General features: G+C 41.8%; 1 long non-coding RNA gene and 1 pseudogene across 1 annotated transcript in view; one reads left to right on the forward strand and one right to left on the reverse strand.

Annotated features, from left to right (window-relative positions):
* The window catches only part of LOC107515274, a 120,892-nt gene that overhangs the window by 23,372 nt on the left and 73,313 nt on the right, over positions 1-24,207 (reverse strand). The window contains exons 2-3 of the long non-coding RNA XR_001597977.2: positions 9,840-9,999; positions 5,967-6,156 (exon numbers count right to left, since the gene is read on the reverse strand). This is a non-coding gene — a long non-coding RNA (uncharacterized LOC107515274). The remainder of the gene's footprint in view (positions 1-5,966; positions 6,157-9,839; positions 10,000-24,207) is intronic.
* LOC118605893 lies at positions 17,216-17,335 on the forward strand (annotated as a pseudogene).

The raw sequence follows: 24,207 nt of genomic DNA on the forward strand, positions 1-24,207 counted from the left end.
TGAGGAAGCTTCAATAGATGTCCCAAACGGGAACACTGATCAGGAGTGAAAGTCAAGGTGAGCAGAGGTGGATTGAGTCAAGGAAGAACTTACCGAAGTTCAGGGACAGAACCCCTACACAAAGTCACAAATTTGAGAAGTTCCTGGAGACCAAAGTCTCAAAAGCCAATACAGAGACAAGGAGATCAAAGGGTGTGGGGTTTTCAGAGTAGATAACAGGTGTTTTGCATATGATGTGTTTTTATAAATGATTGCCTTTCCCACAAACACACGAGGGCAACAAGCATGAACACACACACTAATACAAACACACATACACAAATAATATAAGCACACCTGTTTCACTATTCCAGGAAACAAGGTCCTCAGACTGAGGCGTGCCAAACCAAACAAACGACCTCACAACCTATTGTCAAACGTGTGGTTAGAGTAGGCCTGATTTCCACCACCTCTCCCTAACCTCTCTCCTAGTTCATGAGCTTTGAGGACTAAGTAAAATTCTCACTCAACTATATTGACCATTGAGCTGTTTTCACAGCTCACAGAGATTAATCTCCCATGGATAAATCCTCATTTTACTAAAATGTTTCCATCAGCTAATGGCAAAGAGCATATCTCTGCTTCTCAGTGCATTACTAAAGACAGGCTCTGTGCGACTCAAAACTTTCTCCTCCCCTTTCCTGGGAGAAAAATGAACCGATCACCAGTGGCGGTTATTATATGACACAACTCATGACTCTAGTTTTTTGTTTTGTTTTGTCTTTTTACAAAGAGTTCGATATAATTAAGCCCAAGAGAAACCCAACTCTTCTAATCAAACGAACAATTATATTAACCTATAAGTCATAATCTTCCTTAAATATCACAATACTTATCTGACGTTTCCAGCTACTGAACTAAAGGTGAGCAAGTAAGGGCTCAATTATATCAAAGGCATAATAATAATGATAGTTTTTTCTACTTGAACTACAACATTTCTTAATGACCAATTCTGGTTCGTTTTTTTAAGAATGAACACAATTGGCACCTTGTTCACGAAGCTCGATTTATTGACACTGCATGTGAGGAGAGCTCTAAGTGCCAAAATATCATGCTGAATGTCACAAGATACTGATAGATTGCCAAAAGATTGGGAAATACCGCTCATGAGAAAACTCTTAGAGAATAAGGTCACAGTGACAAGCCAATTTCTCTACTGATAATGCCTTCGGTTGACATGACAGTAGAGAGTGACTGAAATCAGGAGAATTGTGACAGGATGCAGAGAGATAAAGTTCGCACCTGGTTTTTATAAGCTTCGTTTAAAAAGATATTCTTTAGTGCAGGCCAGAGATAGGCATGGCCATCATTCTGTGTGCTGGAATTATCTGTGTCTCATCTCTGTATTGATCCAGAGAGAACCGTAATGCGTAGCGGCTACCTGAAAGATAGTCCTCGTTCAGATAAAGATGAAATCCTGCATTTCTATTTATATCATTCAATTATGCTTGAAGCTATTCTTCATTCAGGTACTTCACGAAGACCGACTGGCAAAAAGACGTTGCCTCGAGACCGGGCGACCTCGCTGTCACAACTCACTGTCCGCTGGAGGACAGCAGCAGGCGAGAGCTTCCGCAGGGCCGAGCACACACAGGCCGCTTTCCAAGGAGGGGACAACTGCCCTGGCTTTGCTCAGAGATAAAACCGCCTTCAGATAGATGAACAAGAACGGGACAGAGACTTGGGAAAACAGTGCTGGGCACTTTCATTCAGTTTCATTAAGTTTCTTCCCCTCCCCCCCCCCCACCAAAAGAAGCTAAATTCTAAATGGAGGGCTTTAATGCATTCTTTTCCTTAAATAAACTATTCAACTAGGCAGTTCCAGAGTCGATGCTTTCAGAAGCCTGAACTGACTGGCTCTTTGGTTAGGAGTGGAAAACAAGAGTTAGCGCCCTCCAGGATGACTTACACAGAGGACGATGTCCTGCCATGGACCATTCTCGTCCTGGCTCCCCCATTCTCCACTAACAGTGCTCCGGAGTCACGCCGCTGCTTTCTCAACTCCCCTCTCTCTGTCTTATTTCTCAGTGGTGAGATAAAGAGGACAAATCTGAACATTGTTTGTATTTAAAATATACTACTTAGAAGCCCACCTAAGGAACAGAGAAGAGAGTATCGTGACCTCTCCAAATCATTGCCATATTTTGTTGTCTTTCTGGATCAATGTCATACTTTTCAAACTTCTAATATGACTCATTTCATTGTGCAATGAGACCCAAACAGTCTCAGGAGGCTTGCACAATGGTTGGCGAATGAGTTTAAGTGCATAAATATGGGCAGTGTCTGAATTCCCGTTTAGGAAAAAGAACACTAAGTGGGAATCAGACTTTCTCAGGCTCCAGCTGTGGAATTAAAATGCTGTGTGATCAGGAGTTAGAGGCTCCCCACTTCTCTAACAGGAGAAGGTCAGACACACGGTTTCTGAGGGGCAAGCTGGCTTTGAAACAGTTCTAATCATGAGCTTTTTGAGACAAGTCAGTAAATTCTTGATTTCTCTCAAAGGACAGGATCTAACAAACAGGATGCTCCTAATAAACATTTATCAGAAGAATGAATGAATGAATGAATGGGATATCAGTAAGTGTCATTTGTTAGCACAGTCTTAGAAGACTGTATCTCTCCCTTGCTCTTCATAAGGGCTAACGATGTATCGAGATCTTGTGATGATTAGTTCTGTGTGTCAACTTGGCAAGGCCGTGGTGCCCACTTGTTTTGTCGAACACCAGCATAGGTGTTGCCGTGAGGATATTTTTTAGAATTAACATTTAAACTGTGAGACTTTGAGTAAACACATTACCCTCCTTAATGTGGGTGAGCCTCAGCCAACTAGTTGAAGACCTTGAGAGCAAAGACTGAGGTTCCCCAAAGAAGAAAACATTCTGCCTCCAGACAGCCTTCAGACTTGACGTACAAGACCAACATTTTTTCTAGAACTGCCCCGCAAAATTTGAACACATCACCCAAATTGCATCAGCTGATTTCTAAAACAAATCAATTTCTTTATCTATCCATCATCTATCTGTCTATGTATGTATGTATGTATGTATGTATGTATGTATGTAATGTATGTATCTATCTATCTATCTATCATCTATCTATCTATCTATCATCTATCTATCTATATATCTCATCTATCTATCATCTATTACATATATCTTATTGTCCTACTGGTTTTCTTCTTTGAAGAAACCTCACTACAAACCTATATATGTTTTCAATAAGAGAGAAACAGTTGGTTTGTTTTCCTATTTGGATGCCAAAGTATCACCTGCTAGCTTTAAAGCTCATCTTCACTTCCTGTAACATCTCGCTGCCATATACCCTTTCTGGTTTACAACAACTCAGTTTTTGAACTGCTGAGTCCGACATGTGCCACCTCATATATTCTTCCTAGTGAAGAGTTAACAGATAAAAATAGGTGCTCATCCTAGGTTAGAGAAGGCTGGCAAGACTTCCCCTTGAATACTGGTGATAATGTTTACAGGGGGTATAAGGAGGGGGGGTCAGTGACATACGTCTCTGTGGTCATATATCTTTTAGTTCCACATGTCCAGCATCAAGCCATATATGAGACATAGAAGATCCTCAATGAAATTGGGTAGGGTAAATGGATGTGATGGCCTCAAGCTCGTCACCAGCTAGTCTTTCTCTGTCATTCTTCTTCCTCTTTTTAAACAACTACTTAGTTTTCACCATCAACTTTCCTCTCTTCTTGTCCCACTTTTTCCACAATTACTCCATAAACCCTTCCTGGCTAATCTCCCAGCATATATGCTTATACTTCCCAAAACTATTTCCATCCTTGCTCCTCTCAAGAGCTTCAAACACCCTCAGGGACCCCAACGCCGAAATGGAGTGAATCACTCGTTAGTGTCTCCATGGTAAGTGAGGATATCTCTGTATCAGTGATGATCGCATCGCATTGCAAATATTGTTCACATCTCCTGCCTCATCACCAGAGTGTGTTTTCCTGGAAAGTAGGACCCGATTTGGCTTTACATGTCCAGGATTTAGCATATAGTAAGGTTTATTTAGTATGTGAGATGGCTAACTGGATGTATGAATTCATTATATCCATATGTTCTGAGCTTTGTTTGGCAAACCAAAGATTTGATAATTAGGCATTCTAGGTGGAAATGGATTGATACATTTAATAAATGTGATTCACTGAGAGACATGACAACTCTTATTTAAAATATAAAAATGCATACAGTATACCCATGATTATAGCTATAAATAAATTTCGTAAGTCATGCTAAATCTATTCCCTTTGTAAGCACCAATATGTCTAGTATTTGGATGGCCACTAAATGGATAAATTGTTTATTATGTAAAGGCTGTTTGAAGGCTACCTCTAACTTCTTAGTAATAAACTATCTTATCTCTTCGAAAGGAAACATATAGCACTGTACTAATTACTTTATGCACATTATCTAATTTATTCTCACAGCAGCCTAAGGAGGTATGTATGATGCCCCTGTTGGAATCTGAGTTCCTGTAATGTTCAAAGGTTTGCTTATGGTCTGACAGCTGATAGGTGGTAGAATTGGGCTCCAAACTGGTTTCTGTCTGACGTCCGAGACCGAGATGACCTGTTCTCCCCAGGCGCATCATGAAGACAGAGTCGGGCAGGGCTGCTGTCATTCTACCCAGGCACTCGCTTCGTGGGGACATGGCTGCAGCATTCCTTTCGTTCTGCCTCCTTCACAGCACTGGCCACAGTGCCCTGCGTTTGGGAAGCACTCAGAAATCCCGTTGCACGTTTCCAGGTCTGACAGACGCAGGGCCACCTTAACAAAGCCGCGTCCCGCATGCTACAACCTGTATCACTTATCTCCTGTGACCGCTCCATTTTGATGCAGCATGACTCGTTGCTGAGGAGCCTCTTATTGTGTGCATGTGTTATCTGTATATTTTTTTTCTGCTTATGCTTTATTTGAGCCACATAAATCTAGAAATAGGAGTGGAAGGTAAAGGGTGGGAAATGCATTGCCAGATGGCAGAACAAGAGGCCGTTTGTGTGTCACCTGTTAGACTGTTAAGTCAGTCCTAACTTCCTCGCAACCCCCACCCGCCCCCAGTCTTCACTGGAGAGCAGACTTTCCTGAACCAGCTTACTTAGAACCTGACAGGTTAATAACAACCCACCCACAAGTGTTTCCTCACATCCTTTTACATTTACTATTCTCTCTGCCTTGAAGCATGTTCCCTGAGATGTTCCCGTGGCTGGTTCTTCTCGGTTCATTCAGGGCTCTGTTCGGATGGCATCTAATTAAAAAAGGCTTTGTTGGCCAGACTTCTTAAACAGACTCTCTATTCGCTTTCTGGTCCCTTCCCCGGCTTTATCTTTTTTTATAGTATTGCCTAGCATCTGACATCTTTTATATCTGCTTGCTTATTTATTGATGATCTGGTACTTCCACTTAAATGCAGGCTTCCTGAGAGTCGAGAAAATGATTGTTTCTATTACTGCATCCTATATGTTTAGAAGAGTGTGACTACTTAGAAGGTATTCCATAAATATTTTTTAAAAGATTGAAATAATTAATCACGATGATAGTAATACTAAAGGCAAGGATTGGATGTTTAGTCTCCGCCACCACCATGAGTGCGTGCGCGCACACGATCTTATCACTGCCATTATGAATCTCCAGGATGGCCTGTAATAATACTCTGCTCTTTAGCCTATGGACAGGGCCTCAAATGACATGTTTTAAAAATAACAGATAACTGAGATATACATTTTTCCCCCTTTCTTTGACTAATATGTATATGTTAAATTCTGTAGGATGCAGGTCTTAACAAAGCTGTATTGGCGACAACAAACATCGTCATCTCCATGCTGCCTGGAGTCCAATGGAACTCACCGCCCCTTCTTTGCTTGCTAATCGTGGGAAGAGAACGCTGATTTTCATGTTTGGACTTACCAGCGGTTAGGTGGTCGGGGGCTATGGTGAGCGGCAGCTTTCCAGGGCCAGAGGAATTCCGAAACTCATGCAAATGAGTTAGAAGCATCCAGGTCGGCACCTGTCCATGTAAATCCCTCTGGCCTGAGAGCGCCATCTTGCGGTTGCCTTTTCCCCGGGCTCGCAGGGAGCTGAACGCCGGCTCAGACATCTGTGTGGGGAAAGCAGAAATAGGGGCTGTTAGGTAGACCTTCCCACCCACTCCCCCCCCCCCGCCCCACCCCTGAGTTTGCCTAATCTGCACCTGAGTCTTGAATTTACCCGTATTGATATAGGAGTCTTGTTGTAACCTTTCTGTTTTTTGGTTTTTAAAAAGTGAGTGGTGAAAATTCGTGTTTCAGGCTTTGAAACACCTGCACACAAGGCAGTGAGCTCACATGGTCTGGTAAAGGGTTGCTGCGATTTGATCAAATCTCAAGACTGAGGCCTTCTTCCTTAGGCCCAGGTCTGCCTTTGCAGAGGACACCTGGGCTTTAGGCTCTGAATACATGTGCTGTCAGGAAGAGATGGGCTCTGTCCTAACAGACACAACGATCTATTCTGGGTATTAATATATGTTTGTTTCCATAGATACCAGATTAAAAAGACTAATTATACAAATATCTTTTCCAAATGTATTCAAATTCCATCCCTGATTTGGTAAACCTCCTAACGTCTTATTCAATTTCTTTCTTGTTTCTCTTTTAGCAATATGCAAATGTTTTATTAAGGCTTCAATAGAGATTACATGAATAGAAATTGAATTGCACCTTATTGTGGAGATACGCATCTGCTTTTCTTCTGTGTAGCGGGCATTTTTGAACATATGAACTCAAAGTTCCTCCTCAATATAATGTGTGTGTGTCAGCAAACCAATTTGTTCTAATAACAAACATGTTTTATATATGCACATAGATAAATAGATGATGACAGGTGATCAATGATAGATAGATACGTAGATAGATAGATAGACAGACAGAGATGATAGATAGACTTCAATATCATCTAGAAGAATTATCTGTTCACTGACCATAATGTATAAAGAGGAACTAACTAAGATTTTAAAATGTAGAATTATATCCCCACTTATTTATGGTGCACGTTTTCTGAAGGATGAAATACATGTACTTCCGGTCATCTATACTCATGCCTTTGTCTTTCTTCACCTAACGCATTGAAGCGTGATGCTAAACCTCACAAATAAACCCTGACCTTACCCCAGCGGGCCAGATTCCTGGAGCCGTCTCATCTCTCCCAACTTCCTAAGGCCAGATGGGAGGGGGTGCAATGCTGGTCCTTTCTAGATTCTCCTCTGAAGAATGAGGGGCAGAGGCAGCTGTCCTTGCAACTATTTGAATATTTCAAAGTGGAGTAGGTTCACCAGTGTGAAGAGCAAGTGAAATGGTGCGTTTGAGTTCACTATGGGATGAGTATTTCATGCTCTATTATTTTAATGCATTGTTATTATGCATGATAATAGTCTCCTGAAAGGTAAGAAAAACACTTTCTTCTCCACCATGCATCCTCATCTATTATCTGATTTTGATCTTCCAGGTACAAATGCATCGTTTTTCTAGTTTCTATAGAAAAGAAATCTAAGGTGTAGAAAAAAAATTTTAAAGCAAACTTGCTCAGATCCACAGAGCTACTTACAAATGGAGAACGTTTGGGTCTAGGACCTAGGAGGTCTCCAGATTCCTAATTCTGTTCTAAGTGATCCCAAGTATGCCTTTATCTGTGTTTCCCACAGGTCCAAGTGCTGTGGTTACAACTATAACACTCTATATTTTTTTACAAGTAGTCATATAGTCACATACTTTTCAAATGCTCTAAAACTTTTAAAGGGTGACTACGTTGTAAATGAGCTAAAGCATATGTGTGCCTAGAGAGACACGACATACCCCACCCACATATTCATTGTGCCTTTCCCCTTCGCAATCATTTTTCCTCGTCTATTTCTTTTCTTCTTCTAATTTTGAAACCGAGTCTTCTCTGAATCATTTAAAAATCTAACGAATGCTACCTCAGCAGTGATCTTTTTGTGTGGGCTAATGATAAAATATTATTAAAATCTCTATAATGTCAAACCTGGAATTTTGTCATTTAAACAGCATTAAAGTCAACATGATGCATTTGGGATTATTTAAATAGGAAACACCGTGTTAATAAGAAGTCAACAATTTTAACGATTGTAATACCAGTCAAATACTCTGAAATTATTTATCTCTTAATCATTATGATTAGGCATCTACAGAAAATAGCTTCATGCCAATTCTTAAAATAGACGATCAGCTAATAAAGTGTCCTTTTTATGAAATACATAAAAAATGTAAGAAATAAAAAGCAGCAAAAAAGTCCCTCTTCACAAGATTCAAAAGGCAATGTTGGTGACATAAGCAACATAAGGAGACATTGGTGAATTAATTTGAATTAATTTCAGCTTCTTAATCTGTAAAATGGGAATAATGCTAATACTTCAAAGAGTTACTAGATAAATTGAATAAGTTAAGACATGAAAAAAGTTCTACCTGTTTGAAACAGAGGCAATTTATGAAGGAAGTTAATTTTTATCCAAAAGTTAAAAAATATATGGGTTTTGTCTTTTCTTTTTTTATTTAAAAAAGAATGGGAAAATGTTGAGACAATAAATTGATATTGGGGATACATCACGAACTCCAGTTTCTATGGGCTGTCCTGGAATCCGTCCACATTCAACACCATAGCTTGTCTCTTTTCTCTCCAAAGCCATAAGAGAGCTCCGAAGCTGAGATTCTGAACAATGTCAGCTGCTTTATGAGTCAAAATAAAATAACTCAGATCATTTGGGTGTGGAAAGCACTTTCTGGTATATTAATACCAAAGGAAGTAGAACTCTGATGATGGGGGACACAAGGACCCTGCCACACCCCTGCTCATGTGGGTACGCAGGTGCTTGCACACGCGCGCACACACACACACGCACTGCATCATGACTCACACTATTTTATAAACTTTCTCTATTCTTGTTGCTTGATACACAGGTGCTCTTACATAAATACTCTTCTCAGACAGCCCATTGTCAGGAACATCTGACGTCTGTAAGCAACAAAACGCTTCCTACCAGGTTATCCTCTCTCTCTCTCTCTCAAGATGCTGCTAATTGACAAGTGTATTCATAAAAATCACACTATCATAGTAATGGTCTCTAATGGCTCTTATTGGTCAATCCATATAAATTGAGCAAATACACTGACCACACTCCAAGCATGATCTGTTATTTGCCTATGCATTGCCTACTTGTCATTCTGACCTTCCTGTTTGTTGTACATCTCCATAAGGCCAAACTCTCCTGCCAACTCGATGAGCATCGACCCCTCCAGAAAGACAGGGCTGTGCAGGGCCTTTGAAGAACCGAAAGAAATTTATCAATGGAGATTTGAGGGCAGGGTTATAGTTGAAGAAAGGAGCATGAATAAAGACGTAGTGTTTTTTTTTTTTTAAGCCATATTTATATTTTTTCCCCAAGGTCTGGTACCTTGTGTAGAATCGGACACAGAACATAGATATGTCACAGGGATGAAGAAAGGAGGGAGCAAGGATGAGAGGAAGAGGGGAATAAGGGATTCAAAGGGAGTTTGCTCCTCTCTTACAAAGAGTATGTTACAAAGCATCAGAAAGAAAGATTTTTCTGGAACAGTGTCCTGTTTTTTCAGCAACTAAAGATTATTTTGACTTTGGAAGTACAAATAAGGCATCATGAAGAAAGAAGTCTTATAGTCGAGCGAGCCTGAGGAAGGTGGACGATAAGCAGTGGTTTATAAACTGGCTGATCTTTCTCGTATTGATCTCTCATTTTAGAAAAGAAATGATAATTACCTATTTGTTCGGTTACTGGTTGCCTGGAGTAGAGGCATCCCAACATAGCTTTCCCACTGCCCCCACGTCTCTCTTCCCAGTGGCAATTCGGCATTGTTCAGGCGGCTTCCCATTGGAACTCATGCTTCCCTGAGTCCCTTCCGGAGGCTTAAGGAAGTTCCTGGGTTAGCGAGAAGGGAGGGCTAATCGTTATAAGTCATCGTAAGTTCAATGTCCTAAGAACACAAAATTTGAAGAGTGAAGCCTCAGGCCCCTGAGACTCCTGTCACTTAACACTAGTTTGACCAAGACTGAGGCACAGCTCTGTTAGCCTTGGTCCCCCTGCCCGTAACACTGAGTGACCTTCTATATTGTTTGCCCTGCCGGGTTGCTATGTGATCATTTGAGGTCTTCCACGTGCTTAGATTTTGTGAGCCCCAAAGAAATCATGATAAAGAAATACAAGTTTCCAGAGATAGAGAGGGTGCGTGTGTGTGTGTGTGTGTGTGTGTGTGTGTGTGTGTGTATGTAAATAACATTATTCTCACCTAGGGGTTTATACCTCTGCACAGCACCATATTATTGGGGACCCTTCCTGTCTGTGAGACATTTGATCAGATTGCCTCTTAGCTTAACAAATGCAGCCCAAACATATCATGAAGGTAAGCTAACTCACACGAGCTGTTCCCTGGAAGGGCCAAGTAGACATAGGAAAATCTGTGTAGTACTTTCTCTCTGTCTCCTGCAACTGAGAGACCTGATAACACATGCCTGACGTTGAGTAATTCAGAGAGTGCGCATTTAAAAATCCCCTTCTGTCCAGCATGTCAGGGGCTGGTCACTGTTTGAATAGTCTGGTGATGATGGGGAGGGGCGGCTATCACCAGGAGGTCGATTAATTTCCACATTTATTTCTCACTTCAGCAATTGATACAACCAAGACGCTGACGACACAAAACACCTGCTTATGAAGAAAAATGCAGCCTCCTGCTTTGAAAACATGCTAGGGCTTGCAGGGAGGGGAAGCTGTTGCTCAGCTGATTGTTTGATTTTGCTAAATAACGTCCTTTCTACCCCTTTTCCTTAAGAGGGGGACCGACCTAACAAGAGCTACATGTATGTCTTAACACACATTATAGACCTTCTTTCTCCAAGATCCATCTTCGCTTCCAATTTATGTATCACTCAAAAACATCAACAAGTGGGGAATTCTGATGAAGTAAGAAAAAGTAGAGAAGTATGCTATTAGCTAAGAGCACCACATTTGGGATCAGATTGTTGTAGGTTTGAATCCTAGCTCTCTCACTCACTGACATTGTGACCTTGGCCAAGTGGCATTACCTCGGTAAGACTCGATCCCTAATATGCCCAGTTTCTTCCTCCTAGAAGTCATGAGTATCTGAGGATCACAGAATTATTTAGAAAAGACAAAGATAGGGGCAGGACATTGTTCAATAAATATTTATTATCCCAGGAAATTCAAGCAGTTCTATAGTAGGAAAAAACACCACTAATGTGTAAGACATTTTGACCTAGATTTATACAGGTGTCAGAAAGGTGACCTTTCCTCCATGTACAGCAGGAAAGTAGCCGTAAACGGTTGTCTTTTCTATAGCCGTGTATTATTTTACATTATCCATGTTTCTGACAATCATAGAAATTTAGAAGTGGAGAACTGTATTACCCTTGCCTTTGAAAGCTTAAGCTAGCCAAATTGCATTTATAAAATGGAAAATTAACTCCCTATCAGGCAAAAGCCCATGTGGTAGGTCCCCTTTATTTACAGAATGATTAAGGTGCGATGATATGAAGATGTGGAGACATTTCAACCTTCTGTCTTATAGTAACTGTCAAAGTCCTAGGAGTCAATGGGAAATAGAAGAGGATTCTAAAGCGCCGTGATCTGCATTTACCGATGGAATAGGGACAATGGACAGCTCCTTCACCCTGCTTCAGGTCTATCTGGAGAGACTCGAGTCAGTAAAACTCTCTGGATACCCCCGTTCATCCCTCCCCACTGAAGGAGGAACCGTCTGTCTGGCACATTGGGAAACAGATACTGCGCATAAGCTTGTTTATGGTCCCCTCTCCATCACAGGTGAAAGGACTCGCTCCTGAGAAGGAGGCTTTACATTTTCCAGAATTAAATCCAAGGCCCTTTTCTTCTCTGAGAAATCTACAATTCCACGCGTGAGAGCCCACGAGTTAGGGAGAACTTCTGTGCTATGGAGCAAACTTGCCTTGAGGCTGAATGGTCAACACTGGATTATCTCTGAATGAATATCGCATCCCAGGTACAGTGCCGGAAAGGACAATAAGAAGTATTTGCAGGAAGGATTCACATGGATTTAGGTAAATGTCCAAGAAAGAACAAGCAGCCCAAATGTTACTGCTTCTCTTGAGTCAGAAAGCAGAGAGATGTCATTTCTAGATTGAAATATTCAAACAGATCCCAGAGAGGTTGGGCAGAGGCAAACGTCACTGGTTAAATTCTTTCAGGTTGTTTAGAACAAAGGTGAGCTCAGATTGTCTCCATAAATGGGGATTCAGCGTAAGGACTCAAGGCGGAGGGGGAAAAGTCTTTCGGCAGTAACATAGCCATGCCTCACCCAAAGCCGGAACGTCATGATATATCAATAATTCTGGAACTGAGGGCTCTAATTAGTGAGTGAGAAGGGATAGAATGCAGAGAGAAAATATATCAGAATACCTATTTACATTTTCAATCTCATCACTTATCTCTTCAATTGTGACTAGTTCCTGGTAATGTGTAGCATGAATCAGGACAGACATCTAAGTTATGAATATATAAAATATATAATATTAATAGTATGTGGCAGAAAGAGTGAAACTTATCAAACATTGCTTCCTTACATTTCCCAGAGCTATGCGATGAAGTAGAATCATTTGATTAGTCTCAGAAAATAAAATTTGAGCAGAAGTAACATGTTTCGTTTCGCAGTTGAGACCATGGAAAATCCACGCATGATTCTCCAGTCTCCATTGCCTCTGGTCGTGACTGAGGTGTGTGCGTGTTCTGGATGGTGTGGCAATTAACGTGGTGAAGCCGTCCATGAGCCTAGGTCCTTGAGGAGCTGTAGGAAATAGAGCTCCCCCTGACATGGGATAAAAAATGTGCGTAAGAAATAAACCTTCGTTAGGTTAAGCCAATGAGATAGTGGAGTTATTTGTTCTGCAGGATGACATAACTTTTTCTGACTCATAAAGGGTGCCTACTCGTTCTTTCTGAAGAAGTGAACAATTTAGGTAAATTCTCTTCTCACCTTTGTTTTTGCTAACGCTCTCAGGTTTCTCAAAAGACACGATCTGATGAGTTCTCCAATCTATAGCTAGCCACACATCTTTAGTCCAATTAATTGTGGAAGAGGTATGAGGCTCATGAAATGAGAAAACTACTTCCCATGATCTCTTCTGCCATTGAGGGGAGAGATTTTTGACAAGGGACCTGTTACTTTAGAAGTTTTTAAGTCCTGCCTACAATATGAATGCAAGTCAACAATTTCTCATAGAGATATCAAGTCAAGGGATAGAAGCTAACAAAAAATCTTTTGCTCAAGGACCTCACCTAAATCAACTCTGCATTCTAATTTCACATGGATCTTGATCAATGGAAGGCCTTTGGTAAGTGATTCATGAATGAATGGAAGGGCTGGATGAGGAAATATATCCTGGAATCAGTGGCTTTTTACAAGGGGAAGGTGGCAATGTATTAAGTAGAAGGAAACTGTGTCTTTGGCAGAAGGCCAATCCTTTGGGATTGGGGTCATCTTAATGTAAAATTCTGCAAACATTTTTCAATTCACACGTTCATTCGGCAAACAGTTACTGAATGTCCTTTATGTTCTCAGGTCATTCCCCCAAAATAACTGCAAAGAAAATGTTTTCTACTTTTTTCTTCTTTATCTAGAAAGATCTATTTTCAAAAACGGGATTACAGATGCGAGCACCACTTTTTGAACGCAGTCACGAATCTGGACATTTGGTCCAGGCACTGATGGGAGAATGGGTAATGATTCTCACAGAGCCTGCTGCAAACACCCACTCATTCTTCCACAAGCAACTAATCTTAGGTTTCGGCAATGCAACATCCCAGTGAGTAAAGGATAAAACTGACTAAAAGGTGAAATGCTTATCAACAAAAGCCAAAAAAAAATTTACTCTTCAAGGAAGGCTCTCTCACCAGTGTCAGCTCGGGTCAGGATGGTGATGCAGCGGCCCAGTTATTGATGGGTACTATTCTGACCTCCTTAGCCATGGAGGCAGGATGAGAGATACGCTGTTGGCTGTTAATATATACACCTGAGCAATTTATTTCAAAATAGAAAGGAAAATTGGTGAGAATGCTCTCACATTTACCTTTAACAATAACGTGCAGAGAATTGTGACTGGATCGTAAGGGTGTAATTTCAGTAATTCATCAATCAAGCATTTCTAAGATACTGGCTATGCTTGGCAGTAGGTAAAGGCCCAAGGGAAATCAACACAGGTCCTTTCCTTTAAAGGGCTTATACTTTTACTTAGAGAAGACAGAATAGCCCAAAGAAAATGATCAATGGCTTAAAAACAATCCAGAACATAAAACTGCTATGGGCATTGAAAAGCAAAAGAGTTTAGTGGTCAGGCAGGCAGGCTACAGAGCCAGGAAACCTGGGTTCAAATCTAAGTTCCACCACGTAATAACTGGACAGCTCCTAGACGGTTTACTTACCCTTTGTGCTATATTCTCATTTAAAATACAGGGATAATAAGAATATTCCAGACTGGTACATGTGAAGTATTCAGAACAGTGACTACGATGTGGTAAGGAATGACTATTAGCTGATATGAAGGGCGACTGAGTTTTAGAGGGACATTTAGTTTGATTTTTCTCATCAGATATTCTTGCTGTCTCATTATCTTCCTGTTGGAATTTGCTTGACCAGAGAAACTTGATTGTGTGAACATGATCTGTTATGGCACATCAAGACCACAGCGCTGAAATCTAAGCAGCCAGGGTTCACTGCTACCTCTGTGGTCTCCAGGTAGCTGAAGGGTTGTCTCAATGCTTAGGTGTCTCCTGAGATCACAAATATCTCCTCCAACAGAACAACAACAACAACGAAAAACAATCCAGAGCCTTCATTTTGTAGTTCCCTCTATCCTCTTCACCAAAATAACCTTTTATCCTCCTCTCTGCTGATCTAACTCCTAGTTGGCTCAGAATCCAGGGCCCAGCACAAGATCTATATACAGGGACGTGATGGAAAGAAGGAATGGATTTTTGACTGTGAATTACCTGTGGTAAATGTCTATATGTCCTGAACTTTCTGAGAGTTTCAAATATAAGAGGAAATCTGGCCTTTTCAGAGGACATGTCCCCTATACGTCCAGAAGCTTCTGATGGGATCCCGTTATCACCAGTTCAGCTTCCTCATAGGCCAGACCACTCTCAAGATGAACTGTCAACCAAGGCTGCCTGCATGCCTGAGCCGATGCTGCCCGTCACCTGCCCCTTCCCTGTCTTAGAATGTTTGACTGTTTGCCCTGACTAATGTGACCAAAGTCTCCCCGCCTGTCCTTTTTCTGCTTCCACCAGCCACCTTGGCCCTAGAGACAGAAATTACACATGAAGAATAGCGGTGGACTAGCTCCCCAAGCCCTGGGCTACCCAGTTTGGCACTCCCACAAAACAGAGGAAGACAAGTCTGCTTCAATTGAAGCCATTTCTGTTTTTTTGTTTTGTTTTGTTTTGTTTGTTTGTTTTTCTGAGTCTTCTTTTTTATTTTCATTTTTTTTAGCCATGGCAGCTTACCTCATACTCTCAATAATAAATTATTCTCTGGCCTTGTCCTTAGATTTAATCTGTTAAAAGAAGTGGTCTGAGTGTCCCCAGATTAAACACTGTAGAATTTATATTCTGGAACTCGACAAGTGTGAGGAGACACTGTGTGACAGGCTGCCCTTGCCCTGGGATTTACCACTGAACTTGACAGTGAGACTATGTAGAGCGTCCTGAGAGGAAGAGGAAATATCCCCACACTAAGATATTCTCACTGCCCAGGCATCCTGTCTGGCCTCTCGGCCCCCTGCTGCCCAGGTTACTCATCTAAAATCCTGAATCTATCTGACCTGGAAAAACTTTGCCCTTACAGACTTTGAACTCCTGGGCGCTACCTGCTGGTTTTAACCACTCGCTGAACTCTGATCTGCACAGTCTACAGATTCTGAATCCCAGCGGTTTAGATAAACAAGGTCCCTTAGAGACGCCTCTTCCTCCAAGGCTCTAGATCCAGAGCTTCACCTTAACCTCTCACGTCAGTTCTGCAGACTCACCCTGTCCCCTCCCCACTGCCCTCTGACCACCTTCCTCCCTGCCACCAACCTGGCATAAAGGGGGATAGATTGCAGAATTTTGAATTACAAGTGATAGAGAGAAACGTAAGGATCTTTATTTTTTATTTTTTGACAATAGAGTCTTTTTTTAAATAAGAAAATTTAAGCAAAATCCGATACGTATAAGATATAACAGCGGAGCTTCTCTGATTGCACGGGCAGTTGGGGACCTGGCTTAAGTGCTATTTTCTCCTTAAACCCAATGATGGTTCCTGAAGGACTTCCTATCTAACCCCTGAATTCAGCATGAAAACCACCGGCTTATTTCAACTCCCTCTCCAATTTACACATGGAGAAATTAAGACGAAGAAATGGTAAATGGCAGGCCCAAGTGTCTTGATTCCGAGGTCAAGGCTCTTCCACTAACCACACTGCCTCCCACCCCCCCACCACACTGTTTCTTTGTCAACATTGTTATGTCTGCTGTACACGGAGAATAAGAAAATGTTCTCAAGTAAGCGATACCTTGGAAACAAAGAAAAGCCTCTTTGTGTATGTCTTTTTCTCCATGGGTCTTCAGAGATCACCAGAATCCAAGTCTCCAAATATAGCCATGAACTCATCAAAGTTCATTTTAATGAACAACGCTATTGCTTTATCTGACAGCTCTCTTCAATACATTGGGGAGATGGGATCTGAGTTAAGGTTGATGACTTTTTCTCTGAACTAGAGTAAATGCAGATCCAATTAAAGGCTGAATAAAGGACCAGAGTCTCCTGAATTTTCTTCCCATCACTAGAGTTGATTCTGTTAAGAATCTGCTTTCTTCTCCTTTGTTCAGAAATGTCAACCATAATCTGTCCCATCCTTCCATTTCCATACTGTTATGACTGCAATGACATCCCAGAGACCCATTGACTTACTCTGAGAGGCTCTTCTTTCATTTCCAAGGACAGACGTGGCCAAACCTTTTCTGTAAAGGACCCGGTAATAATTATTTTAGACATTTCAAACTATAAACCATCTTCGCTGCATATTCTTCCTTTTGTATTTTTTAAAAATTATTCTACAGCCATGTCACCCTGAACAAACCCGATCCTGTCTGATCTCGGGAGCTAAACAGGGTTGGGCCTGGTTAGTACTTGGATGGGAGACCACCTAGGAAAACCAGGTGGCTGCAGACGTAAAATAAAACAAAACAAAACAAACAAACAAACGAAAAAACACTTTGTTTTTAAAAAATTAGTTCTTTAAAAATATAAAAACTATTCTTAGCTCAAGCGCTGTACAAAAACTCTTATAGGCCAAATTTTCAAGATCCAAAGGTCTTACTTTAGGGTTTCTTCTATAGTTCTTCCCTCAATTTTCCTTTAAATTTTTCTTTCTCCTCTAATATTTTACTATGAGCAACAAGAAGAAAACAGCAGCTTGAAAATCTCCTTTGCTAATAATCAGGGTCATCACTTACGAGTTCTGCTTTCCACATAACAACATGAGACGGTTGCACTACGCTTTCTGCCACAAGATGATAAGCAGCAGCCTTCCTCCAGTTTCCGGAAACATCCTTCACTTCTTTTTAAGCGCTGTGGGGTCTGCACTGCGTAGAACAGGTTTTAATGGGGTGATACCAACATCAGAGAGACCGGTTAGGAGGTGACTTCCAAAGCCCGTGTGAGAGGTGATAGTGGCTTGGAGAGATGAAGGTTAAGTGGACGGATTGAGGGGGAGCTGGTGAAGGGTAGAACCATTTCATGGGACCGACCCACACTGTTTTCGACTCTGGGACAGTGATTGTTTGCAGGCTTATCCTAGTCAGTTGGTTAAAGCGGAATCTTCGGAGAAGGCTAATTTGTTCATCATTGTACCTTTTCCTCTCGCTAGCACTGAAGTCTTAGGCAATTATGCTCTCTGAGCACCATCTTCTCTGTGACCTGTTTCTGTCTTGGGAAAGAGAAGCTGACTCTTAGACTCTTAGAGAAACAATTACATTCGCAGAGGCTCCAGTTTCTGCATTTCCACAGGACGTGGTTCGATTGCGTGGCATGGGACATTGCTCACCTCGGGGTCCTGGTGGAGAGCTCAGCGTACTAATTTGGAGCATCTCACAGTGACTCAACATCTCTTTGGGCCTCTTCCGGCTTCTGCCTTTGGAATCCCTGCTGACTTCGGCTTGATGAAGCACAGTGATGAGCCGCCAGTGTCTCTTTTAGGCAGAGCTTTAGTTACCCCTTCGTGATGTCTGTCAGCCTGATGCTCACTCCTCTCGGCTTGTAGAAGACAGTCAATGGCTATACAGCAGTGCTTTGAGCCCTCGCTGTGGCCATTCTTCACTCAGGCCTCCAGAGTTCTCCCTAATGTTCATGATACCTAAGAATCCAACCGCTGTACTGTATCCATGGAAATCCCTCTGACACCCCCAAATAGCTCACCAGCTCTGAGAGGAATCTGAGATATTGATTAGCGTATTTTTAAAACCTTTGTATTATAACATAAAGTGCATACACACAAAAATCATAAAATCATAATCATAAAATGTGTTACTTAATGAGTGACTACAAGGCATAAATACCCACCAACCGCAAGCCTTCACCATGCTCACAGTCATGCAGAACTTAACATACTCTGGCTTTTCATGTAGTTTTTTTGCAACAGAAAGAGTACAAACTTTGGCAGAAAGCCCTGGATTTGAATCCTGGCTTTACCAATCATGTAGCAGTGATTTAACTTTTCTGATCTTCAGCCGCCTTCTCTGTAAAACTGGAATGCTGATACCTCCTGGAGGACTTCTGAGCTTTAGATGAGATAATGCGTGTGAACGTCTCCAGCACCGCATCTGACGGATGGTAGAGGCTGCGAGGAAAGCTCAGCCCTTAGGATGAAGTTCTCCCTACAGTGGGAACTGATGTCGAGCTAAGACTGCTCCCCGGAACTCTGAGTCACAACATTTCTCCTAAGCCTTTCGTTTGCCATAATATGTAACTGCCATGGGAGGAAAGAATGAACGAACTCAGAGATTCACAGTTGGGAACTTCGACTTGACTGGGACTGAGGTTATGTTCGTTATTCTTCTGACTTATATCTGACTCAACAACTTGAAGTTGATTCTAAAGACTGAAGCCCAGGGTGAAGTCTCAAACTCTCAGCTAATGCTGCCTAGTAGAACTTTCTGCATTTACGAGAGTGTTCCTCATCTTCTCTGTCCAACACGGCAGCTACGAGCTACATGTAGCTTTTGAACACATTGTAATATATTTAGTGCAACTGAGAAATTGAACTGATTTTAATTAAATTTTAATTATTTGAAATTCAAATTGAATAGCCAATGTGGCTAGTGGCAATAGTCTTGGAATTTGGTCTTAGGATATTAGGATGAAGAGGATTTCAGAGTTCTTCGAATCCAACCTCATTTTACGAAATGTAGAATAAAAAAAAGAAACTGATATTTCCTGAGCACATTTCACAGCCGGCCCCTGTAGTAAAGACTTTATGTTATTCTCTTTTAAGATGCCTAATGGCCTTATGCAATAAGTATCTCTAACATTTTACATTTAAGAAAACTCTCTTAGAGGCACATGGCTATGTTCATGTGTTTTCTACTGAGGATAGTAAGATGTGGGTATAACCAATGTGGATCACCCTACACAAATTTCAGCCTCATGCAGGAGTCAGTTTCTGCCACACAGTTTTTCCCACATTCATCTTCTCGAAGCACAGTTGTAGCGATATCATTCTCCCTATCCTCATCATCCTAGCGTTTCAGATCTAACTCTCAGCTTACGGGTGGCAGATGGTGAAACTTTTTGGCCTATAAAAAATTGGAGAGATGAAAATTTAATATCAGCATCACTACAGCAGAAGAAGCGAAGACTCCTCTCAATCACCTTTACTGTCCTGTATCTTCTAACTTTCAGCACCAAGAAGCTGGTTTCCTGGCTGCCATGCCTTCCCTGATTACATAACATGAATTTTAGTGCTTGCCTAAGCAGGCCAGGATCAGGAGGTAGCATTGCTTCAGAAATATGCTGACAATGCGTAGAAAATTAACACAATTCCTTCTGCATTAGTCAAGCCCATTAGCTGAACCACAACTTCCATAAGCAAGGAGAAATGAATGCCAACAATTCTATCCAAAAGGTCACAATTTCCTTTCCGTTTATTCTTGCGCTGACTCTTAGCAATTAACACTTAAAGGGTTGCATTGTGCAGTCGTATGTTTTTTAGTGCTTCACTCTTCTGACAACTATTCCCACATTCATCTTCTCGAAGCACAGTTGTAGCGATATCATTCTCCCTATCCTCATCATCCTAGCGTTTCGGATCTAACTCTCAGCTTACAGGTGGCAGATGGTGAAACTTTTTGGCCTCCAGAATCCCATGAGCCAATTCCTTTAATAAATCTCCTCACACATATCCTATTGGTTCTTTCTCTGGAGAACCCTGGCTAATGCAGTGAGATTGTGTTAGAAATGAGGTAGCCTTCCCTCTACTGTCAAGAAGTCACCTCTAGTCCATCCTGTGTGGACCGATGGGCAGAAAGGACCTCAGATGGAAGATTGAGAGGATGAGGTCCAGAGTCATTTCTTTCTCCCTGAGGGCAGCTTCAGGCTCCCCCTGCAGTGGAGAAAGGAGGAGCCCTGCCCCCACAGGTTAAAATTAAGACGGTTTAGCACCATAAACACATACTCAGAATCAGAGGAAACATTCCAGGAGTGAAAAGAACAGTTCATTCACGCTAAACAGATAGAGAAGCTCTGAGTGGGAACGCATTAGTGGTGCTGAAACACAAAATATAAACACCGTTCCTGGAAAGAAAACACTCAAGACTGCCATGGACGGACAGACGTGGCAGGAGGGACAGAGACGTCGCAGCTGCTGCGAGAAGCGAGTGACAGTCTTTGTCACTGAAACAGGAGAGGATGAGAGCAAAGGGTTAGGAGGAAGGTGGAAGTTAGAGCTACAGAAAGTAGGGAAAATGTTTCCTTCTCACATCCGCTGCTGATATAATGAAAGGCGGGTCACTTCCTGTCATTACATCATGAGTGCGAAACAGCAGAGATGAACATCCTTCGGTGCTCAAGATGTCCGGGACGTTAGGCCTTTCTGGAGCCCCGGAGGCCCAAACGGTAAATGGCCCTGACACAGTCCCACTGCCCTAGTCAGAAAAGGCCAAAGAGGCCTAAAAGTGCCTGCAAAGCTATGGCCCCATTTCTTCCAGATGTCTCCACGTGGGGCTCATTAGCTTTGTTCTGTTCACATGTTACGCGTTTTACAGAACATTAGGGTGACCCAGGTGACATGTTAGGGCTTAAGAAAACCCAACTCATGGAGAAGAGGTTATATAAGACCAAGATACTTCTTACCAGAGCAAGGTGAAATCTGTCTGCTTGAACGCACAGCAAGGCGTTTCTAAACAGGATTTAATATAAGACGGTGAGAAGGGCCAGATAAAGGAACGTCTCATCCACATGCTTATGAGATTAGAGTTTGTTATTCACACCAATTCCTTTTCATAAATTGGTTTCCAGAGTCTGATATTCTAAAATCAAATTAGGTCTCTGAAATCCATTTTACATTGAACGTCTTAACAGCCAACTTGAATTGTTTCTTTTTGAATCTGGAAATGGAAATCTTAAAGACTCAGATACGCTCTGCATATCCCGCCTGGAAATTTCATCTAAAATAAGATTCCCACACCTTTCCTTTGACGAAGGAGTGAAGATGACCTTCCGCACAGGGTGAGCGTTTGCTTTCCCTCACATTCTCAAGATTTATCTCTGCACACCAGGAAATTTAATTCCTAGACACAGGGAAGTCCAGGATTTACTCAAAAAAAAAAAAAAAATCTTGATTACATCGAGCCAATAGAGAAGTTATTTTCAACTCGCCTGAGGAATAAGGCAGATTAAGAGCACAGGGACGCTCTGATCCAACCAGTGGCTACAGACATCCTGACCAGCTCTGCCCTGAAAGCAGGGCCGTGGGAACGGGAGGCACAGGTGGCAGAGACAGGGGCAATTTCACATCTGCAGAGAAAGGTCTAAGAGTCGGTGAACATGGACTCTGAACCTGACATTGATTAGAGACGGGCAAATTACTTAATTCCTCTGGACCTCTGTTGCTTTCCTTATACTCGGGTAAAGGTAGCTCTGAACATCTTGTGATGATAAAATGCATATAAAATATTTAAACAAAACTCGGTACTAACAACGAAAAAAAACACTAAGTATTTGATGTATTAGCATTTTTATTATCATTGTCATCATATGGGACGCCCTAAAAATATCTGCTTAAAATAGTTGGGAATCATATCAAGGTCATGTCATCAGCCAACATCTTTATTCCATGGCTGCAGTCCTGATTCTGTTTCTATGTGTCTTCTCATCTTTTTTGCAGTATATTTAACAAGAAATATGCCTATATATTTTATGACTCGGGATCAAAACTTCTGCAAGATGTTGTCCAAGTTTATTCATGTAGCACACTTACAGATAATGTTTTAGAACGGAATATGTGCATATCACTATGCAAACATTCTGCGGGAGACAGGCAAATAGGTGTGAATCCATCTTCTAAGAGTTTATAGACTAGATAGAGAACAGTAAATAAACAAGAGAAAAGACTCTCAGCGCTTAGAGGCGAGCTATGCCCAGTGCCGGGTGAGTGGAAGAGGCTTCTAATGCAGCCAAGGTCAGCCCCCCCCCCCGGCTGGACGGTGCACCCCCAGGCTGGTAGAACATGAGCGGAGAAGTGATGGAGTAAGTGCAGGCCGGGAGGGGACTGTGGGAGAAGAGGCGACCGTGTGAAAATTAGCACAGTATGGTGGCGGGTTAGCCTTCCATTTAAAAAAAATAAAATCAATTGCGATTGTGTACTTTCCTTTGGTTGCTAGGATATGATACATTTTAGTAATTTGAACATACATGTAATATCTGAATTAAACTCTTTGCCTATTAAGTCCAATGTTTGGGTTACTTTAGGGAAAGTTTCTAGTGAACGCTTTTTTCCTGCATATGGGCCAAACAGTCCTGTTTATTTGCATTTCTCATAATGTAATTCTTTTTAAATCGGCCTTAAAAATACAATGTGGCAACTCTGTAAAACAGACAATCCTGCTGACAACTGTCATTTTTAGTTTTTTGTTCTGCCGTTTGCTCGGTATCCGTTCTGTATTGTGTGTAGCCACTGAAGCCTTCACTCAGCTCAGGCAGATTTCCTTTTATGTGTTGGACCAGTAAGTCCGATGGTCTTTGCTGAGAGGCACTGGGTGTACTGGGACATGTCTTCAAAGCTCCAGCCGAGTTTCCATCTCGGCTTAGTCCTCACTTCTCGCCTGTGCAAAGCCTCGCGGTCAGCCAGAAGGGAGAGGTTCGGGCCTTCTCACGTCTTCCTTGGGCATGTGCACAGCCCTCTACATGCACGTGGATGTCTAGATTCTTGGGACTATGTCTGCGATTTTCTAGGCTCCCTATGGACATCTCACTCCCCAGTTTTTTTGAGTATTTTGGTCAGCCTTTGGTCGACCCAACTGGTACGGCTGCCTCAGGTGTCTGCATTATAAAATCCTCACTGATTATTCTCAATAAATGTCCTAAGGATAACAGCTGTTTGCAGAGAGCAAATAAAGACACACCCTGAAATGGGTATGAGATGTCAGTCTTGGCGAACGTTGATCGGTCTCTGGGGATCAGGCTTTTGGGTGAGCTTCAAATCTGTTTGGCTCCCAATGGTGGTGGACCAGCTTCTAGTTTTCACGGCTTGGTTACGAGGTTGTCAGTGGTCAAGGCCATCACAAAGATGGAGAATGAGGAATGGGAGTAGGGCACATTCAATTGCCAAAAGGCTCACTGTCCTTTTGGAGATTCAGCTGTTTTTCTTGAACAAACACTCTTTGGATTGTTCCAACCTTTGGGTTAATTTTCAGCATTATGTAGGTAGGAGCATATTTTTCAGAGGTCCTCACTCTGCCATTCTAGACATGTTCCCAACTATCGTATATTTTATTTATACAACATTTATGTACTTATGTTTCATTGTCTTAATCCCACAGTATAGTTTT

Source organism: Rousettus aegyptiacus, unplaced genomic scaffold (assembly GCF_014176215.1).
Source record: "Rousettus aegyptiacus isolate mRouAeg1 unplaced genomic scaffold, mRouAeg1.p scaffold_m13_p_7, whole genome shotgun sequence".
NCBI classification, from domain to species: domain Eukaryota; kingdom Metazoa; phylum Chordata; class Mammalia; order Chiroptera; family Pteropodidae; genus Rousettus; species Rousettus aegyptiacus.